At 33.6% G+C, this 11,040-nt stretch overlaps 1 long non-coding RNA gene across 3 annotated transcripts in view; it reads left to right on the top strand.

Moving 5' to 3' along the window:
• Window positions 1-232: 232 nt before the first annotated feature.
• The window catches only part of LOC134484682 (uncharacterized), a 159,182-nt gene continuing 148,374 nt past the window's right edge, over window positions 233-11,040 (top strand). For 2 of the 3 annotated variants that reach the window (XR_010062329.1, XR_010062330.1), the window contains exon 1: window positions 233-1,544. This is a non-coding gene — a long non-coding RNA (uncharacterized LOC134484682). The remainder of the gene's footprint in view (window positions 1,545-11,040) is intronic. The other variant, XR_010062326.1, reaches the window with a different exon arrangement.

Here is an 11,040-nt window from a genome sequence, read left to right as displayed (position 1 = left end):
TGTTAAAATTCCCCCTAACTTCATAACTGTTGGAGCCACCAAAAGTATATTCATATATATCATTATATATATATATGTATATGTATATATATACATATACATATATATATATATCATACGTATATCACACACACACACACACACACACATATATATATATATATATATATATATATATATATATGGTGATCAGCCACCAAAATTAGATAAGATTTATGAAGCTAAGAAGTGCATTCTACCAGGAACTGGATATAGATATTTCCTGAGAGACACAGTTAGAGAATGTCTAATACAGAAGTGAATGTTAGTGGCAAACCAGTGAACTGAAAACGGACATCTTGTTGGTAGATTTTGAGACAGTATTACAATTGTTGAAGGTGCTGTTAACTACAAAAGAACAACATTCTCAATGACCCAGAGCTTTCTGGTACTAGACCAATATTCAAAGAATGAACATAGACAGAAATATGGCTCCAAATGCATATGTGGCAGAGGATTGCTTTTTTGGCACCAATGGAAGGAGAAGCCCTTGGTTCTACCTTGGTTTGTCTCCCAGTTTAAGGGAATGTCAAAGGGCAGAATTATGGTTAGAGAAGAAGGGATTGTGAACAGGTTGTGATTTAATGGGCAGGAAACTGAGAAAGGAAATAATATTTTAAACGTAAATATAGCCTCATCCAGTTTAAAAATCACTTAAATTGATAAAAAATTAAAAAAAGAAAGAAATAAAAGTAAAGAAAACTTCCAACTAATCACAGTTATTTACTCAGAAATCTAAATTGGTATTCAGAGTAATACTTGTAGCAAGACAAAGATGATGAAGTCTCAACTAGAAGCACTTCTTTCTCCGAGATATCCGTGTCAGACACAAAATGCACTATAGGTATCCAAAGCTTGGAGGAGTTTACTCTGACCTGAGGACCCAATACTTGTCTTTACCTCCTTCCTTAGGACCTTTTTCTTCTGGGCAAAAAGAAAAAAAGGCCATAGATCTCAGAAAAACAACTGTGCCCTCTCAAAATTTTGCTTTGTAATTAGGAAATGAATGATATAAAACCTTTGACATCCAGGTACCATAAGAACAGGGAAGTCCAGATGCTTCTGTGAAGCTTCCAGCTCTTGATTCCCATATGTGTAAGTCTCAGATCAAGTCTATCTCTTCAGCGATACCACTCCAACCCTTCCAAGGGCTCCCTGAACTTTTCAAAGTACCACTTATTTTTCCTTTTTTTTTTTCATACAAAGACAGAAGGTCAGCTTCTTTCTCCCCATCTCTGATCTCTTTATCCTTTTTGTTCTCACTCCCAAATGGCTGTTTACTCTGAATTAGTGGCCAATTAGCAAACCGGAGAGTTACTGAGGGAATATGTGAGAGGCAGTTCCTGTCAGGACAGTAATTGTTACATCACAGAAGAAGCTAGGGCTCTCCTAGTTACAACAAATTTGTCATGGAGGTCCTATTTATGATGTCACTGAGAACGGCCATCTCCTACATGCTAAACAGCTTTCCTTACATTTACCAGATTCGAAGGTGTCCTTTCCAGGTATGTCTCCTGTGACACACTGGAAACCTTTATGTACTCAATCTCTCTTAAGGTAGAGACTTATCTCTGCTCCACTAATGGTCACATGCTCTGAATGGGGAAAGTTAGCCAGAGGCATGGCTTGGGTCTCTAAGATCTAGGAATATGGAGTGCAGGAGATTCTACTGGATAATAATTTTATTCCCAGTTCCATTCCTCTGGCCTATAGTTCAATTTCCTCAGATATCTCTCTTTTCTAAAGGCCAATATTTTCCCTACAGACCTTTAATTGAGTGAATATTTTATTACATTTTCTTATTGTACATTCCTTGATAGTGGACTTTATATATATTGCTGAATGTGTACTCCAATGTTCTATTATCCTATTCCATTTTTTTGCTCTGATTTTAGAAAAAAGGGGGCCCAGTTCTAAAGTGAATATAATAGTGTAAATATTCTGTATCTACTTAAATGATAAACTCCTAAATCCTTATTTTATCCAAAAATTACCTGACATTAGTAAAGGAAAGGACAACATAGACTATATCATGTGGTTCTGCAGTGGCATTAGATAGCAGTTCTCTAATATCTACCTTCCAGTGTTTCCATGGCCAGATTTGAGGGTTTTGGATGTTTTACCATGATTCTTTATTCAGTCCAAACATAAAGTTCATGACATGGGCTGGGAGAGGAGTGGCTTGAAGTCCAGTGAATCTTCTACTTCAGTAGGTTCATAAGAATAGGAAGGAATCTATATGGCTTTGTCATTTGTGGATTCTAAAATCTTAACCTAGTAGTGCAGAATCCATGTTAAAAATCCACCAAACACCATAGCTGTACAAGGGACCAAATATATCCTCGTCATTCTGATTGGTGTGCTGTGGAAACTCAGGATTTTTTTTCTTTATTTCCATTTACCTGATGGCAAAGGATGTTGATATTCCTCATTTGAGAATTCATTGTTTAGCTCTACAGACACAGAAACACACACACACACACACACGCACGCACACACACACACACACACACACACACACACACACACGCACACACACACACATTCAGCAACCAGATGTAGATAAGAGTGATGAAGCTAAGGAGTCTATGCTGCTAGTGAACTGAAAATTGACATCTTGTTGGTAGGGTTTGAAAAAGGATTAAAAGAGCTAAAGGTGCTTTCAACACCATAAGAACAACAATGCAAATGCAACAGAGATTTCTGGTAATAAACCAATATTCAAAGACTGTACATGGAAAGAACTATGGCTCCAACTGCATATGTTGCAAAGGATGGCCTTGGGGTCACCAATGGAAGGAGAAGTCATTGGGTTTGACTCCAAGTTCAAGGCAATGTCAGGGGGCAGTAAGGTGGGTTATAGAAGAAGGGGAGCAGAATTGTATAGGCTAATTATGGAAAAGAAACTGGGAAAGGAAATAACATTTGAAATTCAAATGTAGAAATATCCAGTTAAAAAAGCAATAAAATTTTATAAAAAATAAAAACAATGAAAGAAAGAAAAGAAATCTGCCAGCTAATCAAACCTATTGACTCAGAAATCTAAAGAGTCACTGTCAGAGAATGGTATTCAGAGTAATACAAGTGGAAAGACTGAGATGATGAAGTCTCAACTAGAAGCTCTTCTCCTCCAGATATCAGTGTTATAAACAAATTACACAATAGGAATCCAAAGCATGGAGGTGTTTACACTGCTGAGGAGACCATACTTTTCTTTCCTTTGTTTCTTTGAACCTTTTTCTTCAGAGCAAAAAGAGTAAAAGCCACGAGCTCTGAGAAGAACAAATGTGCCCTTCCCAACAACTGGCTTTTGTATTGAAGAAATTGATTACATAAACGCTCTGACTTCCAGGAACCATATCAAGCAGGGAAGTCCAGATGATTCTAAGAAGATCGCAGCTCCTGATTCCCATGTGTGGAAGGCTCAGATAAAGGCTACTACTTCTGCAATCCCACTCAATACGTACCCAAGACTCACTGAACTTTCCCATGGACCAGATTTGAGGGTGCCCTTTCCAAGAGTGTCTCCTGTGACATACTGGAAACCTTTACATATTATATATCTTTAAAGCTAGAGACTTCTCTTTGCTTCATTAGTACTTACATGTTCGGAATAGAGAATGTTGGTCAGGGGCTTGGCATGGGTAAAAAAGATCTAGGAACATGGTGTGGAGGAGAATATTCTGGATAATAATTTCACTTCCACGTCCATTCCTGTGACATACAATTCAAGTTCCTAGGTTTTCTCTGTTTCCTAAAGTCCAATATTTTCCCTCCAGACGTTAAACTGAATGAATATTGTATTACATTTTCTTATTGTACATTCTTTGAAAGAGGACTTCATATATATTCCTGAATGTGTACTCAAAAATTCTGTTTTCTAATTTTATAATTATAATTATAAAATTATAATTATAAAAATTATTAATTATAATTTTATATTTTTGTAATGATATTGGCAACAAAGTGGGCCCAGCTAAAGCATGAATATAACAATATAAATATTGTATACCTACTTCTAATGATAATGTCCCAAATCCTTATTTTATACAAAAATTACCAGCCATCAATAAAGCAAAGGAGAACATAGACCCTAGAATACGGTTCTAAATTTCTTTTAGGCTTGAAAAATTTTGCCTAGAAAGTTTTGTAGTTGTATTTGTGTCTTTATCCCTCCACTGGTGTCCTTCCGGGCTACAGGAGTTGGCCTCTTAATGTTCCATATCACCAATGTAAGTCACAGCTTCGGTAAACCCCATTGATTCGTGCGTACCTTCATTATCCCGGACTCTTTCTCTTCCTGGAGATTTCCCCTACCTCCTCATCTCTAAAAGTTCAAGATATCCTTTCCTTCTCCTGACTATCGGGTCATATCTCCTCTCCCTTCCCACACAGGATCCATTTTCCTCTTCCTTCCATCTCCCATCTAGTTCCTTCCCTCAATCGGCCTCCTAGACAATTTTATGCCCATTCTACATGAGACTCAATCATATGCACTTGGGGCATTCTTCTTGTGTATCTTCTTTGTATCTATGAGCTTAGTGGAGAATGTCCTGTAGTTTACGGATAATATTACTTATAATTGAGCAATTTCAAAAACCCTGCTGGATCATATTTTTATATTAGTATTCAACTTTGAAAATGATAATTTAATATGTGTGAATGTCTGGAGGAACAAATTTAAGTAAAAAAAAAAACTTAAAACATAGATCAAATCACAGATTTTAAAAGTTGACCTAATAATAAAATTGTCTACTATCATAAAGTTTGATTATATCACAGGCAATTTTTTAAGTGGTACAATAAATTTGGCAGACAAATGATGTTTTTACCAAATAATTATGGATAATTTGACTAAGATCAAATAAGATAAATATATTATTTCCATTTTGATATCACTTGCTGGCACTTTTCCTCAAACATGATGTATATAGCATTAAACATAATGGTATTAGATTTAAATTTTAATATTTATTTTAACCTAACCTATAAAGTAACAGGTTGTCTTATTTTATTCTTGTTGACATTCACCCTCATCCTCGCTTTTTCAGTTCTTTATTCCTTCCTGTCCTATGTCCCTCACCACTTATACTAGTCTCACTTCATTATTCTTACATCTACATCCATATCCCACATGTTCAATATCTTCCATGGCACACTGTTTAAAACCCAACTTTCTAATGTCTGCGACCTATATCAGTTAAATAAACTCAAACCATCCACAGCTTCACATAAATACAAGTATATTAGAAGGAGATTCTATGATCTATATGAGGAAGAACACATGGTATTTGCCTTTCTGAGTCTTTGCTACCTTACTCGGTATATTTTCTAGTTACGTTTATTTTCCTGAAACCATGATAGTTTAGTTTTCCTAGGGCTTAATGAAATACCATTTCGGATATTGTCATATTCTTATGTATCTACATATCAATGAACATTCCTTACTATTCTCAATAAAACAACAATAGATTTTTTTGTGAATAATGATGAGAAAGCTCAGATAGAGAAGTCAAGATTAATTACTGACAAACTAAGAAAAAAATTTTACAGATAAAAATTTGTGGTTATGTTAACTAGATCAGTGTATGCTAAGGTTAATAAAGGTTGTGGTATATATAATGTTTTAATACTAATTAAAATTGTAGAATATTCATACTTTAGAGAATGTTTATAAAATTGTCCATCACTAAGTGATTTTCCACTAATAATTTAATTTTTTATAAAATATTTTTGTTATATATATATATATATTTACCTATTTACCTTAAAAATAAAGAACATTAAGAAGATACTGTCATAAAATTCAATAATAACACCAAAGACCTGTTAAATTAATTGAAAACGGACTAGAAGTTATGGAAAACCTGTTCAGTTAAATTAAGAGAATTAGAAAAGTGATAGCATTTTAATAGAAATGCACGTGTCAAACAATATACTATAAAATCCTGAAACTATATTAAGATGGTTACTATTCATTCCTATGTGCTAAGGATTCATCAATAAGCATGGTATATGAAGAGAAGGCATATATCAGAAAAATTTATTCATGTTTAACATACTAACTTTCTTCATAAAACTCAAGCGGACAATTCTCTTTTTTGTTGCTTAAAAAGTTTGTACAAAGCACGGCTTTTGATTATAACATAATATTTCAAAACTATCATTAAATATGCAAAGAACTTAACACAAAACCCAGTGTTTTCAGAGCAACCATACAAACTTAAGAAGAAAAGAAAACATTTTTAAGTACATAAATATGCGTAATGAAGTCCCCACCTTACCAGTAACAGACAGGTCAAATTTATTGATCTATATATTACCTAGAATATTCTATCCCAGTTCATTGTTCCTTAGCATATGTTTTTCCTCATCTTTCTCTGTTTCTTATCTTCTGAAAGCAGGTGGTATTTCTCATAAAATTAGTTCAAATCATAAAATCTTCACTCAACAAAAAGAAAGTGTTTACATTAGAGGAAAACCAATTAAAGGTTCTCATTCTTTATTGTGCAAAATTTTATATTTGATTTTGTATGCTTAATATGCTTCTACACCTTAGTGATGACCTTTCAAGATTGGCCTGAAATTCACCATTCTTAATTCACAATGTAAAAGCCCTTTAGCTAATCACAGAAAAGCCTTCAAAGTGTATTTACATAGGTTTATTTAATAAAAATTCAACTTATAGTTTAAGGGGAATAGTGATGTAAAGCACCTTTTTTTACATTTTCGGTGCCTTCAGATTATTTTATAGCTAAGTCATTTCAGTAGAATGAAGAAAGAATTATTAACATCTTACTAAAATAAAATGAGAATTTTTTTCTCTGTATAATACGGAACTTATTCTTGAACATTTTTTTGACAGTGTTTCTTTTATATCCCTGGCAGTACCAGAAAACTCTCTCTCTCTCTCTCTCTCACCTTTTCTCTCTTTCTCTCTCTGTAGACCAAGCTGGCCTTGAACTTAGAGTTCTGCCTGCTTCTGCTCCCTAGTACTAAGATTAAAGGCCTGTGCAACCACACCACGTGCTTTTCTACATCTTTAACAAGCTCTTTTCTGATTATATTCCAAATCTTATGAAGTTAGTTCCCTAAAGTACCTAGAAGAAATCCAATACCAACAATATATTTTGCATATCTAAGTCCCTATTCCCAAGTTCCTCCTTGATCTAGTCTCCTAGCAAGCTCTCTGAAGGAACTGAAAACAATAAATGTTTGCTTTCATTCCAGGAATAAAGAAAAGGACTGTTTACTGCACAATCTCATGATATCACAGAACAATTCTTCCAACACTACAAAGTGAAATCTCATAAAAAGATGGGTACCCGAAGCCACAGTTTATTACCTTCTATTTGGTTGTGCACACTGTGACCACCATTCATTTTAATCAGGTTTAACACAAAGGTAATCTCTGCCCCAAGAATCCATTTCTACTATATTGACATATGCAGCCATGTTCAGTTAAATTTAAGCACCAACCGCACCAAAGTAAGGATTTATAAAATATCCAACAGAAACATGGGAAGACATTCTACAAAAATAAATTCATACCGAATAATTAAACAAAAGGTCTTTTACTTTTTGTAACACAACATCTATCCATTTTTATTATATTAATTGGTTCTGTGTACATTCACAAGCAAGGAAAATTGTATTTAAGCCAGGAAACAACTTGTGAGATTTAGTTCTCTCTATTATATAGACTATGAAGACTAAACGTAGATATCAATGCTTAATAGAAAGCAATTTTAAATGTTGTGTCATTTAACTGTTTCTCAGATTTTTTTGTATAATTGAAAAAATATAGCTAAATCTTGTTATTTAATATTTTTCCCACTCCATTTTATTATCTACTTTAACTCTGAGTAATAAGTCCAAATGGGATCTGATTACATATATTGGCCACATATGTATTTTTCTAAAACTTATAAGGCAAAGTTTTATATGCTAGAATGTACACTTTTGGGAGTACTGGAATTTAGTTCATCCTTTTTCATTATTTTCTCTGAAAGACTATTATTTACTAATTTGTTTTAAATTTTTAGAAGTATTTTGTGTGTGTGTGTGTGTGTGTGTGTGTGTGTGTGTGTGAGTGTGCCTGTTTGAGTATACATACATACATATACATGTTCATTTGATAATTCAAATATAATAAGACCAGAGAAAGTAGCTTGAGTGATATTGATAATTTATGGACACAGTTAATTTTTGTATATGATGTATATATAACCTTGAAAATATTTCTGAGTATTTTTCAAAAGCAATTTTTAAATATGTACACTAGATCACACATGCTAATTGCATTTTTATCTTTTTCCACACTAATTTTATCTCATTGGATGTCTAGAAAGAAATACATGGATCCATGAATCATGTCTTAACTCCAACTGTAGGTAGAATCAATGATAGATCTTACTTTTACTCACCTTTAGTTCATAAATTATATATTTAATTTGCTCTATTTATATTAGAAACGTGTGCCATATATATATATATATATTCATTGATAACTTCCTTCTGTCAAGAAACATTAAGAATTAATTATTTATATGCATTATTACAAAATCTAAGAACGTTTAGTTTCTTCCATAATCAGCTACCATAATGCATAAATATTAGAACCATTTCCTGACTGACGCTATTAACAAAAAGTACTTGATGTACCATTCCTATAAACATATTTTGATATTATCCATCAAAGTGTCTTCACGGAGATGTCTAACTTTTACTAAAGGGAAATATAGTAAAATTGTTATTATCTTTGAATCACAAATGATGTCAGTATTTTTTCCATTCTATATTTATTTAAATTGTAAAATACAGTTCTTTTAAAATAAGGCATAGAAAAAAGGGACATATTGGCTATAGACAGCAAAAGAGACCAAAGAAATTAATGCTAAACTCTAATATTTGAGCCAATATCAGAAATGGGAAATGATATTTTACTATTAATTTAATGAGACATATTGTCATTTTTATTTAATAATTTTTCCTGAATATTTTATGTATTTTCAGTTCAAATGGTATATCCTTTCCTACCTTTCCCATAAACCCCCACTTCAGCTTCTTTGAGGATGTTCCCATTCCCACCCACCCACCTCAACCTCAATCCTCTGGCATTACCCTACACTGGGGATATAAGTCTTCACAGTATTAAAGGCTTTTCCTTCCAATCATGCTCGACAGTGCATTTCTCTGCCACACATGTGGCTGGTATCGTGGGTTCCTCAATCTGTACTCACTAGTTTAATCCCCCGAATTTATAGTGGGATCTTGTTGGTTGGTGGTGTTGTTTTTCCTGGGGTTTTGCAAATCCCTTCAGATCATTAAGTATTTTCTCTAAAACTTCCATTGAAACCCCCTTGTTTAATCCAATGGTTAGCTGCAACCATCCTCATTTATATCAGTAGGGATCTGTCAGAGCCTCTCATGAGACATCCATATCTGATTTCTATCAGTAAGGATTTGTTGGCATCAGCAATAAAGTCTGGATTGGGTGGTGGCATAGTGGATGGATCCCCACGTGGGGCAGTCTCTGGTTATCCCTTCTTCAGTCCCTGCTTGACTCTTTATCATTGTATTTCCTCCCATGAATATTGAGTTCCTTTTTCTTAGAAACAATGTAGCATCCACATTTTGGTCTTCTTTATGCTTGGGCTTCATATGACCTGTGGATTCTTTCTTATGAATATGTTTGTGTGTGTGTGTGTGTGTTTATAATACAATATATATGTATGTATGCACATATAATTATATATATATATATATATATATATGTATATATATATAATTATATATATATATATATATATATATATTGTTGCTATCCACATATAGCATCATGTGTCCTTGTTACATGTTGGAGCATCTTTTGGGTAAATAACCAAGAAGTGGTATTGCAGGATCCTCATGTATTACCAATTGTGTTAGAAAATTCCAGACTGATTTCCAGAGTGGTTATACCACCTTGCAATCCCACCAACATTGGAGGATGGAGGAGTGTTCCTCTTTCTCTACCTCCTTTTAATTATCATTTGTCATCTGAATTTGTTTTTATCTTAGCCATTCTGATTGGTGTGCTGTGGAACCTCAGGTTTTTTTGTTTTTTTTTTTTTTTTGTTTTTTTTTTTTGTTTTTTTTTTTTTGGTTTACATTTACCCGATGGGTAAGGATGTTGATATACCTTAGTTAAGAATTCATTGTTTAGCTCTATACACCATTTTGAAAGGACTATTTGATTCCCTGTAACATAATTCCTTGAGTTTTTGTTTAGATTGAATTTAGCCCTCTATCATATGTAGGATTGGTAAAGATCTTTTCTTAATCGATTGGTTGCTCCTTTTTCCTAATGACAGTGCCTTTTTCCTTACAAAAGCTTTACAATTTTATGAAGTTCCATTTGTCAAATCTTGATCTTAGAGCATAAGCTATTGGTTTTATATTCAGGAAATTTCCCCAGTGCCCAAGTGTCCAAGATTCTTTACATTTTTTCTTCTATAAGTGTTAAGTTATATGATTTTATGTGGAGACCCTTGATCCACTTTGACTTGAGCTTTGTATGCGGTGATAAGAATTGATTGATTTCCCTTCTTCTGCATGCTAATTTCCAGTCAAACCAGCATTATTTGTTGAAAATGCTATATTTATTCCATTGGATGGTTTTGGCTCCTTTGTCAAATATCAAGTGCCGGGGATGTGCCTTCATTTCTGGGTCTTCAATTCTATTCCATTGATGTGGGTATCTGTCTCTGTACCATAACCATTAAATTTTTATCATTATTTTTCTGTTATACAGTTTGAGGTAAGGGATAGTGATTCCCAAAGAAGGAAAAGATCTTTACCAATCATGCAACAGATAGAGGCCTTATATCCAAAATGTACTAATAACTCAAGAAGTTAGACCGCAGGGAGACAAATAACCCTATTAAAAGTGAGGTTCAGAGCTAAACAAAGAATTCACAGCTGAGGAATGCCAAATGACTAAGAAACACCTAAAGAAAT

This window comes from Rattus norvegicus (genome assembly GCF_036323735.1).
Source record: "Rattus norvegicus strain BN/NHsdMcwi chromosome Y unlocalized genomic scaffold, GRCr8 chrY_unlocalized_3, whole genome shotgun sequence".
Taxonomy (NCBI): Eukaryota; Metazoa; Chordata; class Mammalia; order Rodentia; family Muridae; genus Rattus; species Rattus norvegicus.
This window is presented reverse-complemented; position numbering and strand designations above follow the sequence as displayed.